The 16,446-nt window shown below is 46.9% G+C and overlaps 1 long non-coding RNA gene across 2 annotated transcripts in view; it reads left to right on the top strand.

The window, feature by feature from the left end:
- LOC140470080 (uncharacterized) overlaps positions 1-16,446 on the top strand; it is a 49,783-nt gene that overhangs the window by 14,608 nt on the left and 18,729 nt on the right. Inside the window, exons 2-3 of one of the 2 annotated variants that reach the window (XR_011956349.1) lie at positions 7,276-7,412; positions 11,329-12,535. This is a non-coding gene — a long non-coding RNA (uncharacterized lncRNA). Of the gene's footprint in view, positions 1-7,275; positions 7,413-11,328; positions 12,536-16,446 lie in introns of those variants that run through there. The other variant, XR_011956350.1, reaches the window with a different exon arrangement.

Raw genomic sequence — 16,446 nt, 5'->3', positions numbered from 1 at the left:
CTCGCTGTGTGTGTGTGTGTGTATGTGCATGTCCCTCCCTCGCTCTGTGTGTGTGGGTGTCCCTCCCTCGCTCTGTGTGTGTGGGTGTCCCTCCCTCGCTGTGTGTGTGCGCGTGTCCCTCCCTCGCTGTGTATGTGTGTCCCTCCCTCGCTGTGTATGTGTGTCCCTTCCTTGCTGTGTATGTGTGTCCCTCCCTCGCTGTGTATGTGTGTCCCTCCCTCGTTGTGTGCGTGTGTCCCTCCCTCGCTTCGTGTGCGTGTGTCCCTCCCTCGCTTCGTGTGTGTGTGTGTGTCCCTCCCTCGATTTGCGTATGTGTCCCTCCCTCACTGTGTGTCTGCGTGTATTCCCTCACTGTGTGTGTGTGTGTGTGTGTGTCCAAAATTTGCACCTTCAGTGAATTGGCCATCATAAATTGATTGTGGTATTCAGGAATGTGTGGTTTAAATAAGTTCACCACGAGAAATTCAGGGTTTAATGTATAGGTAGAGGGGTGGGTCTGGGTAGGATGCTCTTCAGAGTTTTGGAATGGACTGGTTGGGCCGAATGGCCTGGTTGCACACGATGGCGATTCTATTCAGGTTATCGTCCAGCCCTATCAACCATCCCCGTCTCTTACACCTTGCCTTATCCCCAATATTCTCCTTAACACAGTAATCTCCTTCAGACTCTAAAACACTCCTTGCCTATGTAACCTTCTCCAGTCCTTACAAAGATCGATATGTCTGTCACCTCTTCCTGCTTTTAGAACCCTCCCTATAACTATTACCATTTGGTACAGCACTCCCAATCATTGTTCCCTCTTGAAACTCCCATAAACATTTGTATCTCTGAAAACTCACCTGGACTGTCTCAACTTCCCTTTGACAGTTACATGCTGAGACCTGCTCTATATGAGTGAAGTAATGAAGTCTTGGCAACAACTCGCTGTTATAATCTCCCTCCAGCCTTACAGCACTGAGGATCTGTAGAAGGTCTTTTCAACCCGACAGCCATCTCTGTGTCTGTAATCTCCTCCACTCCCCATAATACATTCTCTCTGAGCTCCTCTGTAGTCCACTAAACACTCCCTAACACTGTCTGTATCAGTATAACCTTCTCCAAAACACACATCCCTATCTGTGTAAATCCCTACACATGTCCCTATCCCTCTCAGCTCCGTCTAACAATACAACTCTCCATGTCTGTGTATTCACCTTCAGCCCCGACTCTCCTCCCGATCTGTGTAACCTTCTCCATGCATTTTTGCTTCAGTCTCTTCAACTGTCCCTGTCAGTGTAACCTCTTCCAGACGTGAAAACTCTCCTCTTTTTGACTTACTCAGACCACACAACCCTCACTATCTATAACCTACTCCTGTCTGAGAAACCTACCTCTGCAAATTGCTCCAACTCTCCATAAGCTCCTGCAGCTCTTACATCCCTCCCTATCTACCAAATCTCTTCCAGTCCCTAAACACCAACAGTCTGTGGAGACCCGACCACCATCCCTATCAGTGTAATCCTCTCAGGTCTCTGCAGTAATCCTGATCTGTCGAACTCACTCCATGCCTGTGCCTCTCCCAATCCGGTCCCTACAAAATGCACTATCTATTTAACACCCTCCTGTCACTATCACCCCCATGTCAATGTAAGCTCCTCCTGTGTCTCCACTATCTACCCATCTCCATAACCTTGTCCAGCTCTAACATCACTGTCTGTTTAAACGTCACCTTCCTCTACAACTTCCTCCTGTTTGTGCTATGCTCCCTTATCTGTGAAACTGTTTCTGACCAAAATTGCTATCCCAGTCTCTGAAAAGAAATCCAGGTTCCACAGCCTCCATAACCCCCAGACCCTAAGCCTTCCTATGTCTATAACCATCTTCAGTCACGATACCCTGCATATCTCTGTTTGTTCTTCCAGTCGATACAAATATCTTTATCTCTGTAATCTGCTCAGCTCCCTAAAACAGTCCCTGTCTGTGATTCAGCCCTGGCCTACAAACATTCTTATCCCTGTAAACGTCTCTATCCCTCCTAACATTCCCATCTCCATGAACCCCTGTCAGCCCTACAGCCCTCCACATTTCTGTAATCTCCTGTGGGTCTATGGTCCTCCCTCCCTGTGAAACCACCTCCAGTCCCCACATCCCTCCCAGTCTGGGTCCTCTGCTCCAGATCAGACCATTGCTGTCTCTGTAAACACCTCCACCTCTGACAACTCTTCCCATTTGTGTAACCTCGTTCAGACCCCATACTCTCCAGCTTCCTGAATCCTCTTCCTGCATTGCAAGCAAAACCATGTTTGTGTAACAATCTCAAGTGCTTAAACCTCCCCAACTCAGTAACCTTTTGCAGTCCTAACAAAACACCTAAACTGTGAAACCGCTCATTTCCCTACAATCCTCCCTCCCTCCCTCCCTCCTCAAATGCCTTCATCACCATGAAACCTCACAATTACTGAAGCCTCCTTTTGGCACTGCAAACCTCCTAATATCTGCAAAATCCTCGTGTCCTGATATCCCTCCCTATCTCTGTAACTCCCTCCACCCTCCAGTGTCATTCTGGGGAGCATGGGAGAGGAGAGAACGTTTGTAGAGTTTGGACCACATTACGGAGGTAGAATTCTGGGAATTACAGATTTAGTTTTATGTCTGTGGTGTGCAGATTATTGGCGAGGACTCTAAAGACAGGATTTACGACTACTTGGAAAACCATAGTTAAATTAGCCACAGTCAGGATGGGTTTGTGAGGGGTCAGGTCATGGCTCACAAACCTTATTGAGGATATGGTAGACCATGTTGATGGCTCATTCAGAAAAGAAGGATGATTGGGACACAGGGAAATCTGTCTGTCTGGATACAGGATTGGATGGCCCAGAGAAGACAGAGGGTGGCAGCAGATGGACAGTATTGAGCCTGGAGCTCAGTGACCAGTGGGGTTCTGGAACAATCAGCTCTGGGACTCTGCTCTCTGTGATTTTTGTAACTGACTTGGATGTGGATGTTGGAGAGTGGGTTAGTAAGTTTGCCAATAACGTGAAGTTTGGTGGAGTGGTGGGGAATGTGGAGAGCTGTTGTAGAATGCAATGGGACATTGGCAGGACACAGAGCTGGGCTGGAAGTGGCAGATGGAGTCCAATCTGGAAAAGTGTGAAGTGATTCATTCTGGAAGGTCAAATTTGAATACAGAATACAGGGTGAAAGGTAGAATACTTGGCAGTGCGGACGAACAGAGAGATCATGGGGTCTGTGTCCATAGATCCCTCAAAATCTCCACGCACGTTGGTAGGGTTGTTAAAAAGGCACTTGTTGTGTTGGCTCCCCTTAGAAGGGGATTGACTGTAAGAGCCGTGAGGTTTTACTGCATCTTTATAGCGTCCTGGTGAGACCACACTTGGAATATTGTGTTCAGTTCTGGTCCCCTGTTTACAAGAAGGATGCGCACGATTTAGAGAGCATACACAGGAGATTTACCAAGATGCTGCCTGTAATGGAGGGCAGTTCTTACAAAAAAAGGTGAGGGAGCGAAGGATTTTTTCATTGGAGTGAAGAAGGGGGCGGGGCGACTTTGTGGATGTGAACAAGATGATAAGAGGCACAGAGTGAGTGAATAGTCAGAGACTTTTCCTCCTTTGGCATAAATGGCTATTACAAGGGGGCGTAACTTTAAGGTGAATGGAGGATGGATAAGAGAATAGAGAATTGTAGGTGGTTGGATGGACTGCCAATGGTGGTAGTAAAATTAGGCACATTTGGGACATTTAATAGAATCTTGGACAGACACATGGATAATAGTAAAATGAAGGGTATGTAGTTTATTTTGATCTTACAGTTGGATAAAAGGTTGGCATGAAATCATGGCCGAAGGGTCTTGGGCTGAACTGTTCTGTGTTCTGTGTTCTGTCTGGTAAACTGGGTAATAAGCTCAGATCAGTGTCAAAGGATATGGCTTTCAGGAGGAGCTCGTGAACTGGATACAAAATTTGCTTGATGGTAGGAGACAGAGGGTGGTGGGAGGCATGTTGTTTTTTTCTGGCTGGAGACATGTGATCAGCGGTGGAGTGGGTCCACTGTTGTTTGTCATTTGGATAAATGGTTTGGATGGGAATATTGGCTTCCTGGTAAGTAACTGTTTTGTGTGACACTGAAATTGGTGGTAAAGTGGATAGTGGAGAATGTTATCTGTGATACAACAGGATGAACAGTACTGCTGGGATAGTGGGCTGAAGAATAGCAGATGGAGTTTAATTAGATAAAGGTGAGGTGTTCCATTTTGGTGGAACAAACCAGGGTGGGACTTGTACAGTTATTGTTCGGGCCCTGGATCGTGTTTTCAGTCAGAGATCCAGTGACCCAGGTACACATTTCTTTGAATGTGGTGTCACAGGTAGATAGGCTGGTGAAGAAGGCATTTGGGATGGTTACCTTCATTCGGGAGAGCATTAAGTGTAAGAGTTGGGATGTCATGTTGTGGCTGTAAAAGACATTGGTGGGGCCACCATTAAAACATTGTTGATCAGTCGGAAGAACTCATCTAGTTCACTAACCTCCTTTAGGGAAGGACATCAAATATTCTAACCTGGTCTGGCCAACATGTGACTCCAGACCCACAGCAATATGACTGACTCTGAGCTGCCCTCTAGGTAATTAGCAGAGGGGCCAAATAACGTTGTTCCAGGCAGTGACACCCACATCCCATGAATGAATAAATAAAAATACCTATGTCCCTCCGTACCTCTGCAAACCCCTCCAGCTGCAGAAATCCGTCCTGGCTTTGTAACTCCCTGACCACTCTCTGTAACACTCTCACCACCTCCAGCACATTCATCTCTCCCTGTTCCTATCCTGTCATTAAACCTTGACAATGATTCCCCTTCCCACTGCCCTCCTCCTGCTAGCAGACCCATTGCAATTACTCCTAAAACACTCTCTCACTTCAGGCTTTTAAGTACATTTTGGTGATCTTCTCAGCCTCATAATCTAGTATGATTCGTTTTGTCCTGAGTAAAGGATCAGTGGGAATTTCTTGCTGAGGTTTTTACTGTTTCAATTGAATGTCCTTTTGTTGAGTATTTTGCATTGTCCCTTCAAATATTTTCCACTGTTCATTTACAGGCACATATTTCAGTCTGTTTCCCGCGTTTACCTTGGTCAGTTCTCCTGTCAAACTCATGTAATTGTCTATTTTTATTTCTAGTTGCAGATTTCCTTTCTGTCAATCACTTTAAAACTTTATTTATTTTAACTGCACTTTACCACGTTTCCCGAAGGATCTCTGCAGGTGACATTACTTATTCACTAAGTTTCATTACATGGTCGCTCTGCGATAGTTATGTCCCTTAACAGTTGCACAATGTGTCTTTCAAAGAAACACTGAAAAAAAATTCACCAAACTCATCTTCCAATATCAATGTTGACCGTGTGATTGTCCCAGATTATACAAATATTGAGGTTTCCCAAAGTTATCACAATGTGTTTGTTAAAAAAATTCCAATGAGTTCGTGTGTAATGCAGTGCTGAACAATGGAATGCTGTTCAGTGGCTAAAACTGTTCTGCTGCTTGTGACCTTGGCAAGTAGTAGCCAGAATGTACATTCAGACTGACTCTACTTCATGATCTGAGGCCAAATGCTTTCATTGTATTGCCTTTGTTATCCATTATTGTTATCGTTGCCCATTTTGCCTGAGTTTGCACAAGATTACAAACCACTGAATATTTTTGTTCACCCTGTATCCATGTCTCCCTGGTGTCTAAATCTCTTTTATCTCTGTGTCACAAATCCTTCGACCATATTGCAGCAACGTTGTCCGTTTTAAAAAAAAACATAATATATTCTCTTCCACAATTTTCCGTCACAAATCTATTTGCTGATGTACAATTTTAGATGAGATTACTTACAGTGTGGAAACAGGCCCTTCGGCCCAACAAGTCCACACCGACCCGCCGAAGTGCAACCCACCCATACCCTTACATTTACCCCTTACCTAACACTACGGACAATTTAGCATGGCCAATTCACCCGACCTGCACATCTTTGGACTGTGGGAGGAAACCGGAGCACCCGGAGGAAACCCACGCAGACACGGGGAGAACGTGCAAACTCCACACAGTCAGTCGCCTGAGGCGGGAATTGAACCCAGGTCTCTGGCGCTGTGAGGCAGCAGTGAGAACCTCTGAGCCAGCGTGCCGCCCCGATAAGTCAACACTGACCCTCCGAAGAGCAGCCCACCCAGAACCATTCCCCTACACCTAACACTGTGGGCAATTTTCCATGGCTAATTCACCTAACCTGCAACTTTTTGGACTGTGGGAGGAAACCGGAGCACCCGGAGAAAACCCACACAGACACTGGGAGAATGTGCAAACTCCACACAGACAGTTGCCTGAGGCGGGAATTGAGCCCGGGTCTCTGGTGCTGTGACGCAGCAGTGCTAACCACTGTGCCATCGTGCCGCCCTCAACGTAAAAATTTTAGTTAAACTCTGTCTCCTCCTGTTCCTTTCTGCTTGTCTTCAGTCACATTCCCACGCTGCTCCCATACTTCACCTTTCTTTTGTGGTTTTGGAAAGATCCTTTCACTTGAATCCTGTCCCTGCATCCTCTCTGTCAGTTTAATGCCCTGTCCATAAACCTACCGACATGATTGGCCAGGACACTGCTCCCAGCACGGTTCCGGGGGACCATCCTAATAGATTTTTTTAAAATCAGGTATGGGATGTGTGAGTCTCTGTCTGACCAGCCTTTATTGCCCAGTCCCAGAAGCCCTTGAACTGAGTAACTTGCTCGGCCATTTCAGAGGGTAATTGAGGGGCAAACCCTTTGCTGTGGGGATGTCGTGCAGACCACGTGAGGATGGGCAGATGTCCTTCTCTAAAGGACAAGTGTTTGGATTTGTTGTACATCAGTAATGGTTTCATACTTATTTGTGGATTAATAATTATTATTTTTAAAATTATTGATTTCAAATGGCTCCTTTTCAGATGGCGGGATTCAATCCTGCCTCCCCTGAACATTAGCTGAGGTTTTGGATACATTCTCTCGCAATAATACCACTCGGCCATTAGTTCACCTGCTCACTGGGTGCTCATCCCTGAGCACTGATACCAGGGCATCATGAAGCTAAACCCATTCTTCCCACACAATTGTGTGATCCTGACATCTTCCAGCAATCTGGGATTATTACTTAATATCGCTCCATTTTCCAGATCTCTGTGGGACTCTGTGCCATTCTCCATGTGTAACCTTCACTGCATCTGTTTAATTTCCCATTCTGTCTATTTCTCTGTCTCCTGTAGGTACTGAGGAAACTCCTGAATCAATAGCCTTCCCAGCTGCTGGGTGGGTCGTCCCTCACCTCATTGAATGCAGTTGGTCTGCCAGAGAGAGACAAAGGGAAAGGAGATCTGGAGCGTTCAATAAATCCAGTGGTGAGGTAAGGTCACCCACAGTGCACAGAGCAAAGAACACTGAGAGGGCTCCAAACATCTGTTAACACAACATGACACAGATACAGTGCTGGAGCACAGTGCACACACACCCCAGGCTCAATCACCATCCCACTGTAAGTTCTGTTATATTTAAACTCACTTCTCTGCAACAGTGTATCTATGGCATGTCTTGTGGTCCAGTGTCTTCAATAATTTTTAATCCGGTAACAGATCCTATTGCTGTAACCTCCTCCTTTCCCGATAGTCCCTCCACATATTTGAATTGTGCTGCATTCCAGATTACCATCCCCATCGCTGTAACTTGCTTCAGTGTCTACAACATGCCTTATCTCGGTAGTCTCCTCCTCCAATAATGTAAACACAAGGACTGCAGATGCTGGAAACCAGAGTCTAGATTAGAGTGGTGCTGGAAAAGCACGGCAGGTCAGGCAGCATCCGAGGAATAGGAAAATCGACGTTTCAGGCAAAAGCCCTTCATCAGGAACAGAGGCCAGGAGCCTGCAGAGTGGGGAGATAAATAAGAGAGGGGTGGGGATGGGGAGAAAGTAGCATCGAGTATAATAGGTGAATGGGGTGGGAAAGAAGGTGATAGGTCAGAGTGGAGGATGGGGGAAGGTAGCAAAGAGTACAATGGGTGAATGGGGGTGGGGATGGGGGTGATAGGTCAGGGAGGATGGTGGAATGGATAGGTGGGAAGGGAGAGAGGCCATTAGGACAGGTCATGAGGGCGGGGCTGAGCTGGAAGGCTGGAGGTGGGGTGAGATGGGGGAAGGGGAAATGAGGAAACTAGTGAAGTCCACATTGATGCCCTGGGGTTGAAGTGTTCCGAGGCGGAAGGTGAGGCGTTCTTCCACCAGGCGTCGGGTGGTGTGGAAGTGGCGGTGGAGGAAGCCCAGGACCTGCATGTCCTCGGCAGAGTGGAAGGGGGAGTTGAAATGTTGGGTCACAGGGCGGTGGGGTTGATTGGTGCGGGTGGCCCAGAGATGTTCCCTAAAGTGCTCTGCTAGGAGGTGTCCAGTTTCCCCAATGTAGAGGAGACGGCATAGGGAGCAACGGATACAATAAATGATATTGGTGGATGTGCATGTAAAACTTTGGATGTGGAAGGCTCCTTTGGGGCCTTGGATGGTGGTGAGGGGAGAGGTCTGGGCGCAGGTTTTGCAATTCCTGCAGTGGCAGGAGAAGGTGCTAGGAAGGGAGGGTGGGTTTTTGGGGGGCATGGAACTGACCAGGTAGTCACAGAGGGAATGGTCTTTGCGGAAAGTGGAGAGGGGTGGGGAGGGAAATATATCACTGGTGGTGGGGTCTGTTTGGAGGTGGTGGAAATGTCGGCAGATGATTTGGTTTCTGAGAAGATTGGTCGGGTGGAAGGTGTGCACCGGGGTGTTCTGTCCTTGTTACGGTTGGAGGGGTGGGGTCTGAGGGCGGAGGTGTGGGATGTAGACGAGATGCATTGGAGGGCATCTTTTACCACGTGGGAAGGGAAATTCCGATCTCTAAAGAAGGAGGCTATCTGATGTGTTCTGTGGTGGAACTGGCCGTCCTGGGAGCATGTACGGTGGATGTGGAGGTATTGGGAATAGGGGTTGGGAATTTTGCAGGCGGTAGGGTGGGAAGATGTGTAATCTAGGTAGCTGTGGGAGTCGGTAGGTTTGTAAAAAATGTCGGTGTCAAGTCGGTTGTCATTAATGGGGATTGAGAGGTCCAGGAAGGGGAAGGAATTGTCTGAGATGGTCCAGGTAAATTTAAGGTCAGGGTGGAATGTGTTCGTTAAGTTGCTGAATTGCTCAAACTCCTCGAGGGAGCACGAGGTGGTGCCAATGCAGTCATCAATGTAGCGGAGGAAGAGGTGGGGAGTGGTGCCATTGTAACTACGGAAGATGGACTGTTCTACGTAGCCAACAAAGAGACAGGCATATCTGGGGCCCATACGGGTGCCCATGGCTACCCCTTTGGTATGGAGGAAGTGGGAGGATTTGAAGGAAAAATTGTTAAGGGTGTGGACAAGTTCAGCCAAACGAATGAGAGTATTATTGGAAGGGTTCTGTTGTGGATGTCGGGAGATGAAGAAACGGAGGGCTTGGAGGTCCTGGTCATGGTGGATGGAGGTGTCGAGGGATTGGATATCCATGGTGAAGATGAGGCATTGGGGCCTGGGAAACGGAAGTCTTGGAGGAGTGGAGGGTGTGAGTGGTGTCTCGAACGAATGTGGGTAATTCCTGGACTGGGGGATAGGACAATGTCGAGGTAGGTAGACATGCGTTTGATGGAAAAGGAGCATGCTGAGACAATGGGTCGGCAAGGGTGGTCAGGCTTGTGGATCTTGGGAAGGAGGTAGAACCGGGCAGTGGGGGATCCTGGACAATGAGGTTGGAAGCTGTGGGTGGGAGATCTCCTCCTGAGGTGATGAGGTTCTGTATGGTCTGGGAGATGATGGTTTGGTGATGGGAGGTGGGTCATGGTAGAGGGGGTGGTAGGAGGAGGTGTCTTTGAGTTGGCATCATGGCTTCAGCGGTGTAGAGGTCAGTGCACCAGACTCCCACTGCACCCCCTTTATCTGCTGGTTTGATGGTGAGGTCGGTATTGGAGCAGAGGAAGTGGAGGGCTGCACGTTGTGAGGGTGAGAGGTTGGAGTGGGAGAGGGGGGTAGATAGGTTGGGGCGGGTAATGTCTCGGTGGAAGTTGGAAATGAAGAAATCGAAGACAGGTAATAGGCCAGCGCGGGGTGTCCAGGTGGATGGAGTGTATTGGAGGCCAGCAAAGGGGTCCTCAGAAAATAGGTGGGAGTCTTCATTGTAAAAGTCAGCTCTGAGGCGGAGGTGATGGAAGAAGTGTTCGATGTCACGGCGAGTATTAAATTCATTGATGTGTGGACGGAGGGGGATAAAGGTGAGGGCTTTGCTGAGGACTGATCATTCGTCCTCAGTGAGGGGGAGGTCAGGAGGAATGGTGAAAACTCGGCAGGACTGGGAGCTGGGACCAAGCGTAGGTCTGGAGCTGGGGGAGGCGACGGCGCCTGGAACAGGAGTGGGTGTGGTGTTAGGGGGAATGGAGATGGAGTCATGAGCAGGGGTGGTGTTCCCCTCAGGGTACTGGGGGCAGGGATGCTGACTGTGGGACTTGGGAGTGGTGTCAGCAAAATGCAGGTGAGTGGCGTTGGTGGGGACGGAAGTGGTGGCAAACACGGCAGTGGGGGGGGGCGTGGAAGTCACTGAGTGTGTGACATCAGCGATGATGTGAGGGGCGGAAGTGATGTCACTTGTGGTGTATGAGGAATTGTGAGGGGCGGAAATGGCATTTACTTTATTTTAACCAATAATTTCCTGTCACAAATCTGTTTGACAATGTCGTATTTTAATTAAACTCAGTCCCTTACTGTTTCTTTCTGTTGGTCTTCATCCACATCTCCATGGTGTTCTAATATTTCAACCTTTCTCTTTGGACTTGGGAATATCCATTCACCTCAGACCTGTCCCCCTCCTCATCTGTGTCCATTTATAGCACACTGCATAATCATGATACCTCGGGAGCCTATCCCAATAAAATAGCTCAGTCCTCCCTGAGTACTGGTAGCAGTGCTCACTGGTCAGAACCACTTCTGATGATACCATTGTGTGATCCTGATACATTCCTCCACTCTGCTGATATCACTGTCTCTCTCCATGTGGTATCCCTCACTGTGTGGGTCTAATTGCAGTCTCTATCAGTGTCTCTCACTCTTGCAGCTACTCCAGATCCTGAGCCAACAGCATTCTCCAGTCCAGAGGGAAGCAACTGCACAGGCCAGGGACGGAGACTGGGTATTTCCAGATCTCTGTGGGACTCAGTGCCATTCTCCACGTGGAACCTTCATTGCATTAATCTAATTTGTCATTCTGTCTACTTCTCTGTCTCTTGCAGGTATTTCTGATGTCCCTGACTCAGCAGAATTCCCAATTCATGAATCGTCCATCACCACATTGAAGACAGTTGGTCAGCCAGAGACAGATGGAGAGGGAGATCTGAACCCTTCAGTAAATCCTGCAGCCGCTAAGATCACTCACAGTAAACAACACAGGGAGGAGTTAGTGGGCTTTAATTCAGACCCTGAGGGCATGATGTAGGAACAATGCTGGACAAGGAACATGAGAAAATTCTCAGGCTTCATTATCATCATCTTGTCTGTAAATTCATCTGTTCCACAGAACCCCCCCTATGTCTGTCAGTTTCTCCATCGTCTGTTTCATTGATACCACTTCCCCTATCTCTATCAGCCCCTACAATCCTGCTTATCCCTGTAAGCTCCTCATATCAGTACAACTCTCCAAGTTTCTGCGTTTGCCTTTAATCCCGGGTTCTGTCACATCTCTCCTTTACTGGAAAAAAACAACTCTTCAGTTCCTTAAGCCATCCTGGTCAGTGTAGTCCTTTCCAGACCTGAAAACCCTCCCTGTCTTTGTGACTGTTTTGACCTCCTACTACCTTCATGATCTCTGTAACCTTCCCGTCACGACAACAAAAAAGCTCTTTTCCTTAGTAACCTCCTCCAGCTGTGAGACTCCTCCTTGTCTCTGGGCACAAAGCAGAGTGACCCTGCTTCTCTCATAAATTAGTTTCTGCATTTCTAATGATGACTATGAACTCTTCCTGTCTCTAAAACGCACTCAGTCTCTGTAAACTCTGCTGGTCCCGATTGATGTAATTTCCTTCGGTAACAACAAACCTTTATACCTTAAATCTCCTCCAGACGCGACCACACAGTTTATTTCTATAACCTCAATGAGTGACAGAGTCCTAGAGATGTACAGCACGGACACAGACCCTTCGGTCCAACCCGTCCATGCCGACCAGATATCCCAACCCAATCTAGTCCCACATCCCAGCACTCGACCCATATCCCTCCAAACCATTCCCATTCATATACCCATCCAAATGCCTCTTAAATGTTGCAATTGTCCCAGCCTCCACCACATCCTCTGGCAGCTCGTTCCATACACGTTCCACACTCTGCGTGAAAAGATTGCCCCTTAGGTCTCTTTGATATCTTTCCCCTCTCACCCTAAACCTATGCCCTCGAGTTCTGGACTCCCTGACCCAAGGGAAAAGACTTTGTCTATTTGTCCTATCCATGCCCAACATAATTTTGTAAACCTCTATAAGGTCACCCCTCAGCCTCCGAAGCTCCAGGGAAAACCACCCCAGCCTGTTCAGCCTCTCCTGTAGCTCAAATCCTCTAATCCTGGCATCATCCTTGTAAATCTTTTCTGAACTGTTTCAAGTTTCACAACAATTCTTCCGATAGGAAGGAGACCGGAATTGCACAAAATATTCCAACAGTGGCCAGACCATTGTGCTGTACAGCCGCAACATGACCTCCCATCTCCTGTACTTAATACTCTGACCAATAAAGGAAAGCATACCAAATGCCGCCTTCACTCTTTTATCTATCTGCGATTCCACTTTCAAGGAGCTATGAACTTGCACTCCAAGGTCTCTTTGGTCCGCAACACTCCCTAGGACTTTACCATTACGTGTATATGTCCTGCTAAGACTTGCTTTCCCAAAATGCCGCACATCGCATTTATCTGAATTAAACTCCATCTGCCAGTTAGCCCATTGTCCCATCTGGTCCAGATCCTGTTGTAACCCTCTTCGCTGTCCACTACACCTCCAATTTTGGTGTCATCTATAAACTTACTAACTATACCTCTTATGCTCGCATCCAAATCATTTATGTAAATGACAAAAAGTAGAGGGCCCAGCACTGATCCTTGTGACACTCCACTGGTCACAGGCCTTCAGTCTGAAAAACAGCCCTCCACCACCACTATCTGTCTTTTACCTTTGAGCCAGTTCTGTATCCAAATGGTTAATTCTCCCTGTATTCCATGAGTTAAAACCTTGCTAATCAGCCTCCCATGGGGGACCTTGTCGAATGCCTCACTGAAGTCCATATCGATCACATCTATCACTCTGCCTTCATCAATCTTCTTTGTTACGTCGTCAAAAAACTCAATCAAGTTTATGAGACATGATTTCCCACGCACAAAGCCATGTCAACTATTCCTAATCAGTCCTTGCCTTTCCAAATACATGTGCATTTTGTCCCTCAGGATTCCCTCCATCAACTTGCCCACCACTGAGTTCAGGCTCACCGGTCTATACTTCCCTGGCTTGTCTTTACCACCCTTCTTAAACAGTTGCACCACTTTTGCCAACCTCCAGTCTTCTGGCATCTCACCTGTGATTATTGATGATACAAATATCTCAGCACGAGGCCCAGCAATCACTTCTCTAGCTTCCCACAGAGTTCTCGGGTACACCTGATCAGTTCCTGGGGGTTTATTCTCCTTTTACTGTTTCAAGACATCCAGCACCTCCTCCTCTGTTTCTCTGGACATTTTGCAAGATGTCACCATCGATTTCCCTCCAGTCTATATCTTCCATATGAATTTCTACAGTAAATACTGATGCAAAATATTCATTTCGTATCTCCCCCATTTTCTGCGGCTCCACACAAAGGCCGCCTTTCTGATCTTTGTGAGGCCCTATTCTCTCCTTCGTTACCCTTTTTTCCTTTAATATATTTGTAAAAACCCTTTGCATTCTTCTTCATTCTCTTTGTCAGACCTATCTCATGTCCGCGTTTTGCCCTCCTGATTTCGCTCTTAAGTATACTCCTACTTCCTTTATACTCTTCTAAGGATGCACTCGGTCTACCCTGTCTATTCTTGACATATGCTTCCTGCTTTTTCTGAACCAAACACTCAATTTCTTTAGTCATCCAGAATTCCCAATAATTACCAACCTTCCCTTTCACCCTGACAGGAATATACGTTCTCTGGATTCTCATTACCTCATTTCTGAAGGCTTCCCATTTTCCAGCCGTCCCTTTAGCTGCGAACATCTGCCTCCAATCAGCTTTCAAAAGTTCTTGCCTTATACCGTCAAAATTGGCCTTTCTCCCATTTAGAACATCAACTTTTAGATCTGGTCTATTCTTTTCCATCACTATTTTAAAACAAATAGAATTATGGTCGCTGGCCTCAAAGAGCTCCCCCACTGACAGCTCACTCACCTGCCCTGCCTTATTTCCTAAGAGTAGGTCAAGTTTTGCACCTTCTCTAGTAGGTACATCCACATACTGAATCAGAAAATTGTCTTGTACACACTTAACAAATTCCTCTCCATCTAAACCTTTAACACAATGGCAGTCCCAGTCAATGTTTGGAAAGTTAAAATCCCCTACCTTACCTACCCGATTATTCTTACAGATAGCTGAGATCTCCTTACAACTTTGTTTGGCAATTTCATTTTGACTATTGGGGGGTCTGTAATACAATCCTAATAAGCTGATCATCCCTTTCTTATTTCTCAGTTCCACCCAAATAACTTCCCTGGATGTATTTCTGGGAATATCCTTCCTCAGCACAGCTGTAATGCTATCCCTTATCAAAAATGCCACTCCCCTTCTCTCTTGCCTCCCTTTCTATCCTTCCTGTAGGATTTGTATCCTGGAACATTAAGCTGCCAGTCTTGCCCATCCCTGAGCCATGTATCTGTAATTGCTATGAGATCCCAGTCCCATGTTCCTAACCATGCCCTGAGTTAATCTGCCTTCCCTGTTAGGCCACTTGCATTGAAATAAATGCAGTTTAATTTATTAGTCCTCCCTTGTCCCTGCCTGTCCTGACTGTTTGACTCCCTTCTGTTCTCAGCTGGACCCGTCTCAGATCGAGCTCCCAAAATCCTCCCTGTGATTGTTATCACGTCCCATCCCTGCATTCCTCCAAAATCCATGTAAAGTCCTACCATTCCTAAAACCCACCCTGTATCTGTCACCTGTCCCAGCTTCCACATCCCTCCCTATCTCCCTATCTCCGTAAGACACCATCCCCCCACCCACCCCCGTCCCAGTTACTACATCCCGCTGTATCACGAAATGCCAGTAGTCACTATAATATCAGATTAAGGCGTGAAAGCAGGAATACTGTACTGGGTTAAATGATCAGTCGTGATCACATTGAATGGTGGGACCGACTCTGTGGTCAAATGGCCAATACCTGCTCTTCTTTCCTGTGCTTCTCTATAAATTTACGATCCATATAACCTCCTTCAGTCCCCACATCCCTCCCTCTCTCCATAAACTCCTTCAGTCCCCATGACTCTTCCTATCCATGTAACCTGAATCATTCCCCAGAAACCTCCCTAACTTCATAACCTCCAAAAAGCCCCACGACCCTCCCTATCTCCATAATCTCATCCTGACACAACGACCCACCCGTTCAGAGTAACCCCCTTCAATCCCCATGATCCTCCTGATCTGTGCAACCTCCTTTAGGCCCAACAGCCCTGCAGATCTCTTTGGCCCCTTTCAGGCCCCACATCACTCCCTATCTCCATCATGTTCTTCAGTCACCACTGCACTCTCTGTATCCATAATCTCATACAGTCCCCACATCACTCCCTATCTCCATAATGTCCTTCAGTCCCCATGACCCTCCTTATTCCCAAAACATCTATTACCTGTTGAACCTGTAAGCTACATTTTTCAGATTGATAAACACGAACTCCCATAACCCTTTCTGCTGCCAGTCTGAAACCAAACAGTGTTAGCCTGATAGTAGGTCGGGAGCTGAAATATGTTTGAAAGGGTATGTCAATGAACAATAACTGGACCCTTAGAAACGCTTTTAATAAAAAGAGAATATGTTTTTGAGCATGTTGGATTTTATTTTTATTGGTGAGAATATAAATGGCAGAATAGATACGGGTGTAGGAGTGGTTGTACCGAGGAAACGGTTTATTTGAATTTTCAGAAACCTTTACACAAGTTTCAATAAGGGCTAAAGAGTAACTTGTTAGAGAATAGGGCACCTTAACTGTCAGGACGTGGGCGAGATATTAGACGAAATAGTGTTGCCAGAATTTACTGTGGAGAAAGACATGGAAACTCGGGAAGTTGGGGACATAAATAGTGATGTCTTGGAAAGAATCCTCACCAGAGAAGAGAAAGTGCTGCAATATTAAAATAAATAA

The sequence above is a fragment of the Chiloscyllium punctatum genome, chromosome 50, assembly GCF_047496795.1.
Source record: "Chiloscyllium punctatum isolate Juve2018m chromosome 50, sChiPun1.3, whole genome shotgun sequence".
Taxonomy (NCBI): domain Eukaryota; kingdom Metazoa; phylum Chordata; class Chondrichthyes; order Orectolobiformes; family Hemiscylliidae; genus Chiloscyllium; species Chiloscyllium punctatum.
This window is presented reverse-complemented; position numbering and strand designations above follow the sequence as displayed.